The following is a 20,938-nucleotide window of genomic DNA, read 5'->3' on the forward strand; positions in this document are numbered from 1 at the left end:
TAATTTTGAGTTGGAAGGAGTGGAGGCTTTCTCTGGCACTCTCTATGAGTGCAGTTTCGGCAGTATGGTTGACCTTTGCAGATGTGTGGCCTCTGTCGGTACTGTTGATGTTGTTGTGGTGCATTATGGTGGTGAACATTTGGGGTGCATGTCATGTGTACATTTGCTCTGTCACCAAAAGAAGTTGATGAAAGCAGTGATGCAGATTTATCCCACTGCCAAGGTGGTTTTCTCAAGCATACCATAAAGAGGAGCATGGGACCCTGCCATTGTAATTTGTCCCCAGCCAGAGGTCAGAAGGTGTATTATAAACTGAAGCATGTGTCACTTTATGTGCACTGCTGGGATGTTCTCCACCGACTATGACATCATTAATGAGCAAAAATTGCACTGTTTCCATGCAAATGGCATTTCTTTGACCACTATTGACAATGCTGTGTTGTTTTACACTGTGCAAGAAGCGTTGAAGAGAATTCTGTAAAAATGTAAGGAGGAAAAGAAAACAGAAACTCAGATAAAGAGCAAAAACAAACAAGGGTCTGTGCAAGCACGTAAAAAAATAAAAATAAGAAAATAAAAAGGCTCTTTTCAGAGCCATCACTACAAACGAAATCCCCTACCCTGTTTGAAATGTATTCCCCCACTTCTGGCGATGTGGATGAATCTGGATGCAGAAATCTTGGATAGTTTCACAGAACCTTCTACTGGAGGTGCTTGCAAATCACCTGAGACTTGCACTCTGAATGTTTAATGGTACATATGGAGTGCTGCATAGAAATGATAGTGTTGGGTGCAGAGGTCTTGCCTGTGATTGGTGGATGCGTGTTTGACTATTTAACAGTACCCAATGAGGTAGTGCTGGACAAAAAATAGTGGAAAGGGAAGAAGGACTGCTCCTGCTTTACTGAGGTGTAGCCCTCGCAGTACTTGGGGAAGCGCATGTGCCACAGTCTGTGCTACCCATCATGTTGGTCAATGGAAATAGGACTGTGAGGATTATCCAATCAGGTACTGAGGGTGTGGTTCACAGGAATGTCGGTAATAATATTTTTCATTACTCTGCATAGTGAGGCGGGCTAACATGGAGAAATGCTTTGGGTTGATTTTGGGTGATGCTTGTGTGGTAGATCTGCACAAGTATGCCCAGGAAAGACACGTTGATGGCGATTTTGGTTCGGAAGGAGTGAGCGCATTGTGGTGCGCTGTCCATGTCTGCAGTTTTGGCGTTATGCTTGAACTTTGCAGACAAGTGTCCAGGTTCTCTACAGTTCATGTTGTCGTTGTGCATTATGGTGGCATGCATTTGAGTTACATGGCTTGTTCACGTTTGTTCCAACAACTGAAGAGAGATTGATGAATGCAGTGAAGTGGCTTTTTCCCACTGCCCAGGTGGTTTTCTCAGCCATACCACCAAGAAGAGTATGGGACTATCCTAATCTGTGTTGTTCCCAGACAGATGCTGGAAGGGGTCTCATCAACAGAAGCATGTGTGATTTATTTGTCCGCTCGTGGGATGTTCTTCTGCAACAACAACCTCATTCATTCTGAAAATGCAGAGTTTTTCCATGCAAATGGCATTTTTTGTCCAGCATTGGTGATGCTCTTTTGTTTGCCCATCTACTGGAGGCGTTGAAAATTTTACTGTAGGAATGTGAATAGAAGAAAACAGAAAACCCTATAAAAACCAAAAATAAAGGTGTTTCTCTAAAAGCATCTAAATAAAAGGCTCTTTTCAGAGCCACCACTGAAGATGAACAGCTACTTGTAGGACGTGGATGGGCGCATCAAACTACTTAAAGTTTGGCCCAAGTAGGCACAAGTTTCTTCGCATATGCTGGACAGGAACGTTGTTACCAGGAGACAGAGGAAGAGATATGCATGCGTGTACTTGTGCAACGGACAAACGCCCGCTCCCACAACCAGTTATATGTGGTTCACAAGATGCGGACATGCAGTTTGTACTGGTGTGGTACGGATGCCTCCATTGTGATTGCAGATAGGCCGGGCATTTGCGGTGTCCATAGGACACCTCCCTTTTGCTAAATTGCGGTAATTTCCACCAGTACTTTGTACAGCCGCTGAGTCATAAGGGGATTTTAAAAAACAAAGGAAAAGCCACATATACACTGATGAACAATTTACATATTAACCTTCATTTGCACACATTCATAATTAGTATTAGGAAAGGGAAGGGGTACCAGAAATGGATCAAAATTGTGGGGAACTGGGAATTTGTACACGTTGGTCGTGAGGGGAGGAAGGGATTGAGGTATCATCATAACTTCTTTGATCACATGGATTTTGAGGGGATGGCGGGCTATGAACGGGTACACGTGCAGGTCGGGCAGTGGTATTTTATTTTGTGCATAATATGTCCTTGTACGTAATATTTGAAGGCGGCAGAATTGCATACCAATCCTTCCATTTTGACTTCCAGGCTGTCCAGTTTGCTATTTAAAGAGTTTCTTTCCTTTCCTGTGTCTGTATGTTTGTTGTTGTGGAAGGGGTGCTGCTTGTGCTGCTTTGCTTTCCTTTCAAATATGTTCTCTTAAAGAGAACATATCTGTTAGGTGCACATGAAGCAATAGACATTAAATATTTCACATTTCAGACTGCGGTGCATACCAATGGGGTTACTATCGTAAGTGATTTCGTCTTGAGGGAAATTCATTTCCTGCCACTCTAAGCTGCTTGCCATTGTTGCGTACAAAAAGAAACATCTACCATTGTATACTGCACCACCTGTGCAATTATCAGACAAACTTTAGTGTGTTTACTATGTTGTAGTGAGTTCCTGGCCTTTGTATTTTCCAGTCCTTACTGTGGCCGTTTGTTCTTTGTTCCTATGTAAAGCAGCAGTGTGGTAAGATTGTCGAAGGCAGACGCCACTTCTCTTACTGCTACATTACGTTATGGTGCACTCCCGATGGCTTTGTTCTGTTTCTTCATAAGTACACAGTTTCCAGACCTACTCTATTTTCCCATGCAGTTCATGTACATGTTTGTATATGTTCCTTGTGTTTGCTGAATGGTACCACTATGTATGGCAACCTGTGCCTTTCTAAGCAGGTTGGATGCCACCCGATGTCCGTGACCAGACACATACTCCACGACTGCTGTGTGCATTAACATGGTGCCAGCGGGTTCAGTATGTTGTACGGTACATGTTTACAAACTAAGGGTATCCTGGTAAAAACCTATGAAATTCAGTGAAAAAACATTGTTAAAGGGACGGTACGGTTAAATTGCACTACTAAAGACATATCAAATTCAGTGAAAAAACGTTGTTTAAGGGACGTTATGGTTTAGTTGCCCTACTAAAAAGCTATCAAATATAAACGTTGTTAAGGGACTCTATGGTTCAGTTGTACTAAAAAAAACGATCAAATTCCTTGTAAAAAGGTTTTTACAGGCACATTGCAGTTAATCTGTAGTAACACCAACCTATCCATATTATGGTTACACGTAAAACCGAAAACCCCAGAAATTTGCTAGTTATAGTAAGCTAAGCAACCATAACTCGCGCCACCACTGTGCACTGCTAAGACTAATACCCATGACATGAAAGATGACATCACAAATGTCATTGATGATATCACTGAGGACATCACCTATCTGGATCCCTCTTTTTTTTGTTCACTGACATAACTAGGCCAGGTGGTTTTCTTCAATGACAGTCAGCAAGTAAACAGTCAAAAGGTACTATATTTGTAGAGCTTACCCTTCTCATATGGTTTCACACTAGTTTCTTTTCAGTTTACTTACATCATTTGATCCATTATAAGAAGGCTGAGGAGCATATATGTGCGCCCAGAGCACCCAGGGGAAGGGCGCACACACACGTTTTATTTTTTCCTGTTTGGCCAGAGGGGCAGTGACTCCCAAAACTAAAGGTGAGAGCACCTATCACTTCAATCACACGTTTGTCTGCATTTAGAATAGTGATTTCAACTATTGAGATGAATCACTTATGTATGGTGATGTCACACGTTGTTTACGATAGTGTCAAATAAGCACCAGCACTATACAGGACCCCAATATAAGGGGAACAACTACACTGTTACCGGAAGGTAGCAGTGAACTGAGAGAGAAGGATATTAACTATGGCTTTGGCAGGGGTTCCGGGCTCACCTGTGTGTATGGCTAGTCCTGGCCCTGTGAAATAAAGTGGGCTGCTTGAAACAAAGGCTTCTTACATTATGTAAAGGCGGCTTGTGGGAACAATATCTCTGCTGAGCATAAGGTATCTCTCTTGATGCATTGTCTTGGATATGAAGGCCAGAGAATTTACAAAATGTTTCCATACATTCTAGACCTGGATAAGTGGCCTCATTGAATTTGACAATGCACTGGTGAAACTTGACCGTCATTTTGATGTCAAGACTAGTAACGTATTAGAGAGATATAACTTTGGAGTAAGGGAGCAGCGAGAGGGAGAGAACATTGAAGAGTACATTACAGCATTTCACCATCTTGCGTTGAATTGCAAATTTGGAGAGAAGATAGACAAGCACATACGTGATCAGTTCATGATCCACTTTTGAAATGACAAAATAAGAGAAGAAATATGGTAAAAAGACGAACCAGACCTGGAGGAGGTGGTGGTGAAACATGTCGGAAATGTTAGCAATGATTGGTAGTGCAAAGTTCTTTACCAAATTGGACATGGGGGGCGATGTTGCGCACGTAGCTGAATGCTGCCTCGTGTGTGAGCTGCGATGGTGTGCCCAGGTCTGGGGCATGATACCCGCTGAAAATGGACCAGTTGGTGATCAAATTATAAAGAAGGAACATGTAGGTCCGGTGCATGCTGTCTCCAAAAATGATATGATTGAGCCGATAGATCTGACGATATGACCAGATTTCTGCGTGCTATGAGGCGGCCTACAGAGAGGAAGCATTGCGATTCCGCTGAGCCCTCTTGCTGGCGTGCTGCGTAAAACATTTGAACGGTGTTCAAGAGATCCGTCCAGGGTCTTCCACCCAGCACTCGGAAAACCAAGCCCCCGGTCGAGGCACGGTGAACGCCTTTGGTGGCTGGGACCATGCAGATAAAGCAAGAAGTTGTCACAAGCTATTGCATAGGAGAGGACAACCGCTGACTGTAACCGAAGGAAGGCTGAACATGAAGGCCTGCCAGACCACTTAATAGCTTGAGCTGGGCGGAGCACGATGGGGACGATCCACACTAGGGTTCATAGACCCCGGAAACACAGAGCAGCAGGAGCCTGGTGAGGCTCACTGTCCCCTCTCCAGGAGGAGACAGCTAATGGTGTGGACGAATGCTACAGTACGGTAAACTGAGATGGAGGGGAGAGGAGGACTGCACTCGCAGACAGAACCGCAAGCAAAATACCACCTATCCATCCCCTGGTGGGCTGAGCAGACACAACCACCCCCCAACCCCGTTCCTGGGAAGAGACTTTGGGTCTGCTATTACTGAAGCAGGGGCATCAACGGCACATCGCACATTCGGCGTGCAGCATAGCAGGGAACTAGTACATAACACCCTGCGCGCTGGCCTGAGGTATAAAGTGCAGCCTCCTGGGCACAACGAATAACGCCGCCATCCCCTGCCACTGCCCCAGGAATAAATTCACAGGGCACAACTGCTAGCTCCCTTTTATGGAAGCAGAGTAAGACCTTCAGCGAAGGGGACCCCCTACGATAAAGACAGGGGACCAGCTTTTAAGCAGGGGGAGAGGAGCAAGCACATATAGAAAGAGACACTGTGCCTTAACAAACCTGCACACCACGAAGAAGCATATAAGTTTCGTTCTAAGGGCATGCCACACGAGGAAACACAGCACTGTATCTACATAACACTGCTGCCGAACAGGCTGGAAAGCACCCGGTGTGAACATTCGGCTGCCCGGCTCACAAAGAACCCAAAGCTGAAGCAGGATCTCTCAACACATAAGGGTGCACGGTAAGCAAAAGAACATACGGTGGGTACCGGGTCCAAACGTCGCTCACACAGTGGAAGCACATGGTGGCCAATGCAGACGTGCCCCCCTTTAACACATGAGTCCATGACAGCGTGCACAGGGTAGCACTGGATGCACCGCAGATTGCACGCCAGGCAGAAATACACTGCAACTTTCCTCTGACACAATCGAAATTACGGTCCTTCTTCTCTGCCCCTCCAGAAGCATTCTTCGCGACCGCAAACAACAGATCTTCCCTATGGAAGCACCATAAGATCTTCAATGCGGAAGACGCTCCATGGTGAACATAAGTGGCAAGTACTCTAACCCTGCAACGAAGTGGGCGCATAGGGAAAGACACATATGCACCTCCACAAGACTACGCCACAGGAAACAGCATTTTAGTTATGTTTTAAAGGCAAGCCATAAGGGGAAAAGCAGTGCTATGGACTCACTCAACATAACATGGCCAACATAATACAGCTAGCAGGTCAAGCTGGGAAACGGTAGGGGGAAATAGCTGGCTGCCCTGCTGCAAAGAATGATAGAGGACTACAAGGTCTCCCAATACAGGACTGCACCCAGTACACAAGAGACCACGCAGACTACACTTACCCTGATTACAGATCACGCAGAATAAGGAAACCAGCAAAACGTACCTCAGAAGGGATCAAGAATCTGCGAGATAATAGCTACATGTGGAACACCTCCAGAGCCCTGTACAATGCCTAAATGGTCTCCCTCCAAAAAGATTGCGGATGTTCGCCGATGCTTGTGGTCGAGCGTGCACAGAGATCATTGGCTGCACGCCCTAAACTGGGCGCTTATCCGAGGCCGATAATAGCAAGGCTCATGAACTACAGGGACAGAGACTTGGTATTAATAGCCACAAGGGACAAACAAGAGTTGAAGAAAGGGTCCAATGTGATCCGTTTATTCCTAGGATACACCATGGCAGTTCAGCAGGAAAGACAAACATTTACAGTAGTTAAAAGGATGATGAGAGAATGAAAGGTGCCCTACGCAATGCTTTTCCTGGCAAGATTGCGAATGCAATACTACAATAAGATGTACTTTTTACATTCCAGGAAGAAGCAGTGTTTTTTGTTGAAACAAACATACCCGACAAGCAATCTCCAGGCACTGACGAGAGTAACGTATGATACCACCTGTGTTAGTAGGCAAACAAGACCGCATTAAGCAGAACTGGAGACATGTCCCAGACCAGTGAAGCATGAGACAGCCTTCAGACACTGCCGCTAACAAGACTGTGATTTCAAGTCGGACTGCTAGAATTTCAGATCGATGGAATTCATCATGTGTACTGGTAACGTTAATGTATAATCAGAAAGTAATAAGCTACCGTGCTGGCCCACGGACCATGGCCACCACAAAAGCAGCTACCACACGTGCAAGTGCATAGTTTAGTGAAATGGGTGAGGGCGGGGGGCAGAAAGGGAAGCCACATACTTGGCTCCACTCTTGCCAGATGTCTGACAAGTGTGACAGCTCCTACAAAAAATATCTACATCAGACCCCAATTTAGGCCATTAGAAATACAGAGAAAGCATTTCCTTAGTCTTCTTGAAACTCAAGTGACCAGCCAAAGGAATCTCATGGGCTAACTGGAGGAAATGGTGTCTGCACTCCAGAGGCACTACAAGTCTTCTGTAGTCCCCTGGGATAGACTCAGTTGGTTCACTGTAGAAGAGGCCCTCTTCCCAGTACAACCTATGCTTCCCTGGCTCTTGCCCTTCCAGCTGGAAAGCTACCTGTTGGCGAAGACGTTCAAGAGAAGGACACTCTCTTTGACCTCTACTGAATTCTGCCCTACAGGGTCCACCTTCTGCCAGTAAAGACTGCAGCTCAGGATGGTCTGCAGGATCCAGATCTCCAACAGGGGCAATGCTTTCTTCCAGCTCTTATACCTCGGCAGCTGATTCAACCACTCCTGGTTGTTCCTCACACTCAGCCTCAGCAGGCGGAGGAGTCACAGGTGTGACTTTAGACAGTCCTTTCAGTGATATCCTTGTAGGTAGCACAGTAGTGTTTGCGGGCTTTTCTTGGAGTTTTTAGGTTTCCCCTTTTCCTCCATTTTATTTGAAATAGCAGTCAGTAAGTCCTGTGGACGGGGGTTATAGTTTCCTCTATAATCTCCCCAAGAGAGCCTCTTAAGGTACTCTCTCTGGCCTTTCTTGTCTGCTTGTGTTTCATTTTGCATGGAAGGAATGGGAGTGCTTGATACAACTACAAGAGTTTTTAAGTCATTCCCCAGCAGGACTCTCCCAGGTACTTCAGTCTGCACACTAACAGGTACCTTGACAGTCATGTCATTGCACTGGATGAGAGCTGGTAACTGTGTAAGCATTTGGCAGGGCCTCCAGCAAGCTTAGTGAGGTATTTGTGTGCCTTAGCAATATCCTCTACCTTGAAAAAAGATTCATCACTGCTGGCCCCAGTGTCTCTGATGGCAGGGGTCCCCTGACCATTAACAAGAACGCTGTCTTTGTAACACTCTTCATTATTGTCTGGGATGGAATTATAGACATCTAAGTTCTGTTGTTCCCACAGCCCCAGGGACACTAAAGAAACACTGGCTGAGACTTTCATGGGTTCCTTCGCCAGTAGGTGGAAGTTTCCACTTGCCATTTGTACTTCTTCCTCTGGGGAGAAGGGTAAGGAGATCCTGTGGATCCCTGAAGGTTTACCCTTGCATCTGGGATCCCCTTTCACATGGCCAGTTGACCCACAAGCAAAACATTTTCCAAATGTCTTGATGAATGGGGGTTTGGTCTGACCTCCCTCTGGTTTAGCACCAGAGGTTTCACTAGCCTGATTCGGTTTCCCAGGGGGCTTACCTTTCTTATGTTTGTGGCCCTCTTTGTTATCTTTCTTGTGCTGCTTCCCCTCATCCTTCTTCTGATTTAACCTGAGAATCCTTATGAGTAGCCCTGTTGGCAACCCACAAGTCAGCAGCCTTTGCTAACTTCTATGGATCAATTTCCTTAGAGTCAGCCAAGTGCTGGCTCAGCTCAGGAGAGCAGGCATCATAGATAGATTATAACATGAACAGATTTCTCATACCTTCATAAGTGTTAACTCTCTAACTCTTAACCCAACCAGATAATACATTTAAGAAACACCTCACTATCTGCGCTACCAACGGTGTTTGGTTGATACTGGTTAAAACAGTTTTAAGCACATATGTAAAGTTGACAAAATTCCAGTCTAGAAAGTACTTAAAATTAACAATTATGTGCTTTGCATCAATAGTTATTTATTGTTTCATAAAAAACGCAAAGCCGACATGTGTTTCAACCCTGGAAAATTGGTTATCTCAAAATATTAAACCCAGTGGTTTTTACAAAAGTGGGACATGTAATTTTTGCAAGTTTACCACTTCACCAACCAAAATATTCACTTGCCATTAATTGTCGCTCTAAGTACATTATATATGCCATTATATGTGTATGTAAGAAAGTACATGTTGGCAGTACCATCCGGGAACTAAGAATAAGGATTACAGAACACCTTGCAAATTTAAATAGTCAAGATGCCAAATTACCGCTTGCACAGCATTGGCAAAAGGAACATCAGATGGCAGATCGATGCGACATCAAATTTGTGGGTCTTAAGCATATTACGCCACACATAAGAGGCGGAGACAGACAATTGAGAATTTGCCAAGAAGAAGCATGAATGATCTGTAAATTGCCATGTGTTCAGCTTGGATTAAACCAGGAACATGAATTAAATGTATTCTTATAATTTGGTTCTTTTTAGCTTTTGGAATTTGTAGAATTGGTAGATGCCTTCACATCCCAATCAGGATATACCCATCCAGTTCCTTAGGGACTGATCCCTTACTTCACCTTAACCCCATGTGCATGCATACTCGAATTTGAATCACCAGCATTCTTGACACAAGCATGTTTAAAAAAAATCTAGTACAAGGATATCGGGAACTTATTGTATATCTATAATCACTATCCCAAACTTAAGTATCATGACATTAGACTAACCTTCCTATCCATACCATCTTTTCTGTTCTTAATTGTCAATCTGTCTGGACTTTCACATTGTTAAAACCATTACCAAGTAAAATATTGAGCATCAGATGCACCGTTATACCAGACTTATTGAGAATGTGACTCTTTTACTTTTTAGAACTGATTAGTGTGCATAAGCGAAAGCACTATATCCTAATTGATACCTTTATCTCACTTGATTTTTCCCCAATACACCTCATGAATCAGCCACATTAATATTGGATTACAAAGTCCTGAATTATATTACGTATTATACTCGTAGTGCGTTTAAGAAATACCTTATTACCATTATTGCCTAGCCCGTGACTAATGTAGGCTTAGTTTACTGGTCTGTACGATTTTATTTATTAAAAATAAAGAAATAAGATGCTGCTATGTATACTCCCTTTGCAGTACCTACTAACCCAATTACAGGCTTAATTAGTACGCTTGCCTAATGTGGCAACCATAAACGGTGTAGTTTTTTTGATATACATATATAGTATCCCACATGACCCTATGACCATGTTCCAATAATAATAGCTGAGACACCAAACTAGCATTATTATTATGTTTAATTAAGTGAAAAACCACGTCTTATCACAACACAGCACGGCATTTTCGCTAAAAGGCTTCTTGTACAAAGCCGACCTGAGTTGCCAGGCAACCTTCAAGCAACAGAGTCACGTGATCATAGGTTACTTTAACCTCTAGGCCAGTGATAGGCCAATCGGGACAACACCCACATTCCTAAAGCCTCCGAGCTGTCATTCGGTGGAGACGGCAGCAACTCTCAGCGTTGCATGCATTGAAGCGTAAAATAGGGTAAGCCGGCATTATCTCAGCGTGTATACGAGCACAAGCTAATGTTTATGGAAATCGCGTTCGTGGTCCTGCTACATAAGTGCATTGAAATTGAAGCAGACAACAAGTCGTCAAAACGGAATTTTTTATTCTGAATACCATTGCCGTTTGGAAAATAAACCCTTCCATTTGAAACCCATTTTGAATGGCGGGTAAGATCCAGATTCTTTCCAAACTTAATTGGCTTTTCAAAATATTGATTCTGGTCCAATGATAAAATAGCAGACGTATTTTCTATTTCAGACTAATCTAGCTTCCATGATATTATATTACCATCTACCTGTTTAAACCACATCAAACTCTGCAGCTACATGAACACTGCCCTAAACCTGCTTGGTGAAATACCAGGTACCTTAAATTAATAAACCTTTTTGGGATGTGAAAATGCTCAACCTGTGTTATGATATGTAAGAATCTATATAAACACGTGAGCACTCAACTCATTATAATTTTCCTTTTTTGTTCTCTCCCCCCTTTTTGTCCTTTTTCTCTCTCTTCATCTTCATTTGTTTTTCTGTATCTTAAATTGAAATGGTGTTAAAATATATCTGATGGAAATAAATTAAATTGATGTATGTACCCTCCATTACTGGTTCTATTATTGGTTCCATTATTGTTTTCTGTTATCAGTTTGATATGTTTACGCCCTGAAGACGGCCCAGACAGGGTTGAAACACGTGTTGGCTTGGCGTTTATTATGGAACAATAAATAACTATTGATGCAAAGCTCATAATTGTTAAAGGATAGTTCCGGGACTTTTTTTTTATTGTCCCTACGGTTCGGCCATGTGTTTTTAAGCATAAATCGGTAGATCGTAGAAAACTTTCCTGTGGACCTTACCCGACTTTTCGTCCATTAACGCACTCGAAATCAGCCGCCATTTTCTGATAATCCTATAATTTCCCCCCATCGACCTGGCTCACCTGCTTTTGCGGCACTAAATCAAATCCCCCGCCCCTGAGCCTGACATCAGCAGACGCGTACCGCCCATTTCCCAACGCCAAAGCACGTTTCGTGTCAACAATCGCTGCGCCTCAGCTAATGAAGTGTCGCCATGGAAATGGCAGGACGCCTCTTTCCTAAATAAGTATAAACACACCGTTTCACAACACACAGCAGCAGATTTTCGATTCCATTACTCTCTCTGTGTTACTTTGAGTATTCTGTGACTCGTTTCTGTGCTCTGGTCAGCTACCTTCGCCGCTTCTAGGCCTTGTGAACACCTGTACCATCTCTGTAAATTATTTTACTTTCTTTACCACACAATGGCTACAATAATGCCGTATATGTACGAGCCCGAGTACACCGAGGAAGAACTACTGGAAAGGCAAGCACGCGAAAACGATGGGGATTCGGACGGCAGTTGGGAGGACCAGTCAACGGATGAAGAGCCTGGACCATGTCGCATGGACGGCGTCTCCACCTGGTGCACGTGCAATCGGTGCGAGCTAATGCCAACTGAGGAGGAGAACTGCTGCTGCCGTGAAAATTCCGGGTGCTTGGCCTACATTTCGGAAGGCGAGCCAAGTCCGCAATGTAACGAGTAAGTATACTCTGGTTGTGATGTCAGTGATGACACTACTATTTCATGGTCGTCTCCCACATATAAAATTACATCTACATATCATTCGAATGCATGTAAGTTCCATATTGTGCATTTTCTAGATAGAATTTTTTTCAAAGCAGAATGACATTTTTACCTGAATCGACAGTGATAAGAAAGTTTTGTCATTTTAATACAGTTTGCATCTTTCATTTTCACAGGTGGTACAGGCTGGTGGCCTATCGATGCTTCACTTGGTGGCTTCACGGGAGGCTCGGACACCGCGTTCGGAGAGTAATACCTGCCTGTGCGGTACTTGCCATTAGACAACATTTCCCCAGCGACAGTGGACAATACCACGGATTTTCCCTGGATGTGCTGCAACCGGAACTTTACAATATGTAATGTTTATTATTTATGTTCAATTGAAATTAAGATCTAAAATAAAACCCAACATATATTTTAACAATGGTTGTTTTGATTTTTTAAATGAATCTAGTGTGTCTCCATTGAATAGTCTTCCTGTGCCTTGTCTTGTCACACCACATGTCTCCGGCCAGCATCCTCCCTCACGCTGGCCGCCCACCTTCAATCCACATAACCGTTGAACCCATATGCAGCAGACATACATATGTTATTTTGCGGGTTGGCATCAAACCTCCCGGCCTTGCCTCCTCCCCCAAAAATACTTACCACACCACTTTGTTCAAGCGTTGGCAATAAAAGGCTGTTGGATTTTATTGATACAAAACATGGTTATAGGTAAATAATCAATATGGTTGATCATAATAAATCATCCTTTTGGGCACCGGGTACAGAGATGACCCCCTCTGGCCCGTGCCGCCTTGCCACCACAGGCCAGCCTGCTGCTGACTAACTGCCTAGGCATCCAGGGTCTCCAGGGTGAACTGCACCCATATATTCTCCTGGGAGGGTGAGGTATTTATAAACTCACCCCCCTGCCTTCCATGTACTAGATCCTGCAGCCTGCCTCTTACATGCAGTTAGATGGCCTCTCCTTGGTGAGGCCCTGCGGCAAACGAGTCTTGTCTGCACGACCACCGCCCCAATCCACCCCCCCGCCCTATCAAAGGCAGTTCGCACCGGGGTACTTGCGCTGGCAAGTGGAGCTGTCAGGGAGCGATAAAGGCCAAGAGGTGCCAAAGACCATGTACACTTCAAAGTGGTCTATAGAGCATGGGTTGTTGTTCCCATGTCTACCTCCAGACCCCGTGTCTCCTGCCAAGCATCCCCCCTCACGTTGAACGCTCCCCTGCAATCCACATAAGTGTGTCTCCATTCACGAGTCTTCCTGTGTCTTGTCTGCACGACCACCGCCCCAATCCACCCCCGCCCTATCAAAGGCAGTTCGCACCGGGGTACTTGTGCTGGCAAGTGGAGCTGTCAGGGAGCGATAAAGGCCAAGAGGTGCCAAAGACCATGTACACTTCAAAGTGGTCTATAGAGCATGGGTTGTTGTTCCCATGTCTACCTCCAGACCCCGTGTCTCCTGCCAAGCATCCCCCCTCACGCTGGACGCCCCCCTGCAATCCACATAAGTGTGTCTCCATTCACGAGTCTTCCTGTGTCTTGTCTGCACGACCACCGCCCCAATCCACCCCCCGCCCTATCAAAGGCAGTTCGCACCGGGGTACTTGTGCTGGCAAGTGGAGCTGTCAGGGAGCGATAAAGGCCAAGAGGTGCCAAAGACCATGTACACTTCAAAGTGGTCTATAGAGCATGGGTTGTTGTTCCCATGTCTACCTCCAGACCCCGTGTCTCCTGCCAAGCATCCCCCCTCACGCTGGACAGCCCCCTGCAAACCGCATAATGCCACGACATATACACGTCATTCATTCACAAACACACCCCTGTTTCGAATTCTTTATAACCCACTTCATATTTCTAATGAGAACTTCTTTGCGCTTTGCTAGTCAACCCGTGAAGGTGCTGGTTATCTGCTCTTCGTCTCTGTGAACTTCCGTGACCACTTCGAGGAAACTCGTCAGTTTGCAACCTGTGAACTGCTCCCTGTTCTACGACAAGAAACTACTCTGATCCCTGCATCTAACTGTTTGTTCGTCAAGGTAAGGCCATGTACCATAATCATTTTGCGTCCAATTTCTTTTCGTTCAAGACAGTACATGCAAGGAACTAGTCACATGTTCTGAGTTTAGTCAAATTATTTTTCTATTTTTTTAAAGTTATTCAAATACTTATCCGCATGTGAATAACGTGTATAGTTCCAAGAACCAAAACGAACCTTGCATTGAACCTTTTATGTGTCATTTAATTTTTTAACACATTGGTATTCATAGAGAATTGTTGATCTTTACTTTTCAGAACTTTCCACAATGCCTGCCTGTTCCATTGGCGGTTGCCCTTCGAAGACCCATAATAAATCTGAAGGTACTATAATGCATGTTTTCCCTAAGACAATAGATCAGATAAGAGAATGGGTCCGATATTGCGGATATCCACCGTCTGAGCTTGAAAGTAGAGTCCTAGAAGTCTTTGCGGACAAGAGGGGTGATCGATACCGCATCTGCAGCAGGCACTTTAGCTCAGACATGTACTCCACATCATTGCTAATAAAGAAGAACACACCGCGAGCGAAGCGAAAATTGCTCTCAACCGCTATTCCCACTCTATTCGTCCACATCCCTCCACTGGTGAGTCAAGTTTACGTATTTATCTCTCGGCCTTGCAGTAGTGTGTAGCATTAGCTAACAATAATTTCCCCATTTATGTATCCACTCAATATGAAGGCGGAAGATTCTCCATCCGTGTCGTTATTGCAGTCATCAGCCACTTCAAGCGCCTATCGGGTAATCTTACTTGGCTATTCTGCCACTGACTTGTTTTAGGCATGTAAATCAATAGTTTTAATTTATCGTGTAATTATTTTACCTAATGGTACACCCTTGTACTCGTCCTCTAGTCTTTGTTTTCAGTTATAATTATTGTTATCCAAAATAATGCAAGTACTGTCTTTCAGGGAGATGCTGAGGAGTCCAACGTATTAACGACAACCGTTGATGTCACTCAGATGCTCGAGGTACGTTTCCGGACAGTTCCATCGATGGAGATCATCAGATCTTGCATTCTTGTAGCGTGATTGTTACACACAATGTTTCTTTCGTTTTTAGCCATTGATATGTCCTTCTGTCGTCGCCCTCCTATGGGTCTTCTTTTTTCAATATTGTGTTCATTACTAATGAAAGTCCTATGTTTCAGGGAGTCGATGGAGCATTAGTCCAAGAAGAAGGGGGAGCATGCAGTTACGGGTCGGCGCAACAGCTTGCAGAAGTGTGCACCGCAGTTACATCGTCCCTTGATGTTCTTATGCATTTCGAGGTATGGATACTGACAGTTCGATCAAGCGAAATCATATGACGTGATTACATCCGCTATACTTCCTTCTTTATTAACGCAAGTACTATGTTTCAGGGAGATGACGGAGCTTCTTCTACAAGAACATCACCCCTAGTAGTTGATGCAGAACTCTGGGTGGTGACACTTCCAACGATCGAGCAAATGGAATCATATTTACATATCCATTATTTATTTTAGACAACTGATCATTTGTGCAGGTCTATTTAGATGAGCCGATGAAGCCTGCACAAAGTTTATGTTCTTTTTAACAAAATAGAAAACCATACTAATGCAATTACTGTGTTTCAGGGAGTTACTGAAGCATCATCTTCAATAATATCATCAATGGAAGTCTATGAGGAGCCCGAGGTATGGATCTTGACAGTTCCATCTAACTAGATCAACAATGCGTGAATAATTGTCGTTTGAATGTTCTACACAAAGCGTTCATTCGTGTTTTGCTATTGAGATGTACGTGGGTATTGGTCCCCAAGTACATTTTGTGTTTTCAATATTATTATACATACTAATGAAAGTTCTATGTTTCAGGGAGTCGATGGAGCGTCAGTGCGTGATGGATGTGCTTATCATGAAAATATAGTCGTTGCAGCGCAAGAGGAAGTGGAGACATGCACACACGAGTCGGAGCAACAGCGTCCTGATGTTGAAGTTCGAGGCAAGAAAGTTTCAAAGAAAAGAAAGCAAAAGAAGGTTAGTGTCCTGGTCACTATATTATGTTGTTTTTCACTGTTAATAGTTCAATACTGTAAGTTGTGTTTAAACTGAACATCCCTTTTCCAATCTGTCCTCTAGTTGCGAGTGGGTGTACGAACTAGATCTACACAGACAGTGAAGCGAACGAGAGATGTTGCTTGTCAAACCGTTTGGCAGGGACTTGAGACTGGAGATGCATCGTGCCAATGGGAAGAATATGAAGTGATTGACAACGGAGCTATACCACCACCAGCCATTGATAGTGAATGTCCTCCTGGTAGTTCGGATGCAGTCGGAGATCAATTCACAGAATCCACACCCGCAAAAACTAAGACCGCGAGAAAGTTGAAGAAATTGTTTTATTCACCCATCGCCGGAGAAGGAACAGATGTTGCAATGGAAGAGAATGAAGTGGACGACAATGAAACACCATCAATATCACTGAACATAGCGGAAGACGATATCAGAGATTCTACCTTTCATGTGAGTGACATGTCCTCAACGTTACAGGCCGAACCAGCTGGGATGCAGAGTGACAGTATAAGGAAAGAGGCCAAATTCATTGTATTCGATAGTTGTTTGATTGATATTATTATTCGGATGAAATGTGGGCATTCGGTTGGTGGGGAAGTATGTGGGGAGCCATTGATTAATGTGACTCGTGCAATTCGAGGCACTAACCTTAAAATACATGCCACCTGTACAAAATATCATCCTTTCTCATGGTCTGCACAACCCATGCTGGGGAAACTGCCAGCAGGCAATCTACTTTGTGCAGCGGCTGCACTTTTTAGTGGTTCAAGTTTTAAAAAGTTAGAGTCTTTCTTTCAGTTTGTGGGAATCCATTTCATTGCGAAAACTCAGTTCTACAAATACCAAACCGATTATCTATTTCCAGCCATTAGCGAAGCTTTGAGAATGGAAAAAATGTCTATTGATAGTACATTCGCGGTCAAACGGTTCAGGCTAGCCGGTGATGGACAGTGCGACAGCCCAGGATTTTCAGCCAAGTACTGCACCTACCACTTTCAGGACATGGAAAGTAAGAAAATTGTGAGTTCGGTGGTCGTGCAGGTGTCACAAAGTACATCCTCAGTGGCCATGGAGAAAGTTGGCTTTGTAGCATCATTGCAAGAACTACAATCGCGGGGAATGGTGATCGACCTGATAGCCACGGACAGACACGTTTCAATTGCCAAGACAATGAGAGAAGAGTACAAAAATATAAATCACCAATTTGACGTTTGGCATCTTGCAAAAACAATCAATAAAAAAATGTCGGCTGCAGGTAAAAAAAAAGATATGCAAGGTATTTCACAGTGGTCCAAGTCAATCAGCAACCATCTTTGGTGGAGCTCAAAACATGTGGAGGGTCGTTGGAAATTCTACTGGAAAAATGGCGGTCAGTAATGCTACACTGTAGCAACGTTCACCGCTGGACCACAAACCAACATTTCCACAATTGTGAACATGGCCATTTGTCCACAGAGGAGGCACGGAAGAAGAAGTGGTTGATTCCTTCATCACCCACTCACAAAGCCATTGAAAAGATTGTATTTGATAAAACTATAACAAGAGATTTGAGGGGACTCACGGAATTCTGCCACACAGGAGATTTGGAGGTGTTCCACAATATGTGCCTAAAGTACAGGCCAAAACGATTGCATTTTGGCATGGAGGGCATGATAAATCAGACTCTTCTAGCGGTCTTGGCACATAACCATAATGTTGGCCGTCAACAAAGTAGGACGACCGGAACTTTAGGGACGCTTCGCTACAATAAGGCCTTCACTAAAAGAAGTAAACAATGGGTGATCAAACCAGTGTTTGAGGATATGCAATATGAGTTTATTGAGAGACTTATTGTTGATGTCCTAGATAGGCACATACATGGAGTTGTGAACGAACCTGTGCAGGGGACAACTGCATTGCCACCCAACATTGCCTCTGTTCCATGTCCACCTAAAGCAGAGCTCATTGAGAAATACACATCACGGTTTAAATGATTGTAATTTGATTGTCTGTTCTCTCGAGTCTCCTCATGTCGCAGGCCCATTGAATATGTGTAGCTATGTATTGTGTAAATAAAAGTGATTGCTCAGTGTACATGCAATGTGTCTCTCCACCCTTGTTCATTTGCGCATTAAATTAAACCAAACAGTAATATAAATCATTTTTCAAAAAATATAGAATGTCTCCGTATTTATGGTTCGCTGGGGCTGCAAATGCACGCAGACAAAATGCAAAGATGGAGTGTAAATTTCAAGTCCTGTGAGATGGCCTTACACTGAATGTAGCTAACTAGGAATGTGTGCTCGTTCAAAGTGAAGGTCAGCTGCTTTGATTTTTTGCTCGGGTGCCGGAATGGCCCACGACTCAGTATAAGGTTCTATTGTTATTTGACCTTGACAGGCCGGGACCATCCCGAAAGACTTCTTTTTGGGGGTGTGGGGCAATAACGTAAGAAACGATAATGAATATAATTTCAGAAACGAAAGCCATTTAATGTTCGTTCATTAGAAGAAATAACGTCGGCATAGAAGGAGTGGTATTTCGGGGCTGCCCTACGCACAGACACAATGGAAAATTCAAATATAATGTAAGTAACTCTTTAGATGAGTTTATACCGCAATTTAATTACTATACAGTAGCTTTAAAGACGGGTTAAGTTGTACTTGTTCGTTCTATGTGGCATATTGTTTTGTACCGCGCACTTGAGGAGAACCATCTCCTTTTACGGAAGCACCTCAAAACCTTCCTCTTTGCTTCTGCTTTCTCTCTCCCTCTCCCCTGCTACAACTGGTCCACTGTCTGCGACCTTGGTCCTGGGCCCTTCCACTCTCCACCTGCACTGCCTCCCTGTCAACCCCTGCACTGGGGGACTGTCTCAGTATCCTACAGCCCCCCCTTGACGTCTAATACCCAGTTGCACTGTCCTAGCTATGAAATAATTTCCCGACCTAATATATAAAATTAATAATTTTAATAAAGATCTGATGGTGAGACTAATTTCATTTTTTATGTTTTTAAAACAGGTACATCCTTCATTATTGTATGTGTCACGAGTACCACACACCGGCGGATGGCTTTTACAACCGCCAGTTGCTTCTCCGCGTGAACAACGTTACCACCCTGACCATTTTATGGGACGATCGCCAAGTACAAGTATGCCCTTACGCGGTACTAACGGCTAGATGCAACATACAGACCGTTGTGGTGGCCTAGTGCCTCGTTGTTGGAACAGCCATGCGATTATCAGTGCGACCGAAGAGCTTATTTTATCGTAAACCAACACCCTGTGTACTGCACACGAACATCGCTTGCCTCAAGACGAACTATTTTGGATCGAGAGCAAAGAAAAATGCAAATCGCTGAATATTCTCTAAACATTTGATGTCCAATAAATGTACTTTGCCAAATGTACAATCTTGCCGTTTGCTTTTAAACCACAGTTTCATACTCCGAATTGTGGCGCTGTATTGTGAGATGATCTAAGACCCTGTGTACAGCAAAGGAACATCGCGTGCCTCCAAACGAACTTTTTGGAACGTGAGCAAATAAAAATGAAAATCGCTGAATATTCTCTAAACATTTGATGTCAAATAAATGTACTTTACCAAATTTACAATCTTGCGGTTTGATTTAAAAGTACAGTTTCATATTCTGAATTGTGGCGCGCTGTGTTGTGAGCTGATCTGTGTTGGTTTCCGGGTTCTGTATGGAGTTGCGTAGAAGACACCTGGGCGCGTTTGCCTACTCAGCACAGTCACGTCACGGATAGAGGCGGGGAATATGAATGTTTTGATAAAGTCTGTTTCAGGGGCGGGGGATTTGATTTAGTGCCGCAAAAGTAGGTGAGCCAGGTCGATGGGGGGAAATGATAGGATTATCAGAAAATGGCGGCTGATTTCGAGTGCGTTAATGGACGAAAAGTCGGGTAAGGTCCATAGGAAAGTTTTCTATGATCTACCGATTTATGCTTAAAAACACATGGCCGAACCGTAGGGACAATAAAAAAAAAGTCCCGGAACTATCCTTTAATCTAAAGTACTTTGCAGACTGGAATTTTGTCAACTTTACATATGTGCTTAAAACTGTTTTAACCAGTATCAACCAAACACTGGTTGGTAGCGCAGATAGTGAGGAGTTTCTTAAATGTATTACCTAGTTTGTTTAAAGGGTTTTTGAGAAATTACCCCTGAATCCCCACTACTGATGCATAACCACCTCTATACCAATAATTTGTGATATTATTGTTTTTGTGCGCACCTCCAAGCATAGGATTAATTTCTCAAATTTGGTTTTTGCTATCTTAACCCAACCATCAAACATTCACACACCCAGGTAGTCCAGGGGGTACCATCATGGTTTTTGAGGGTTCTAAACCTCTTAAGATACTGGGAAAGGGGTTTTCCCAAACCTAGCAATCCCACAAGGGGAATCGTCATTGTGACCAATATATAATCCTAACAGTCAGTATAACTGC

The sequence above is a fragment of the Ambystoma mexicanum genome, chromosome 4p (genome assembly GCF_040938575.1).
Source record: "Ambystoma mexicanum isolate Mex_15411 chromosome 4p, UKY_AmexF1_1, whole genome shotgun sequence".
In the NCBI taxonomy this organism is placed as follows: domain Eukaryota; kingdom Metazoa; phylum Chordata; class Amphibia; order Caudata; family Ambystomatidae; genus Ambystoma; species Ambystoma mexicanum.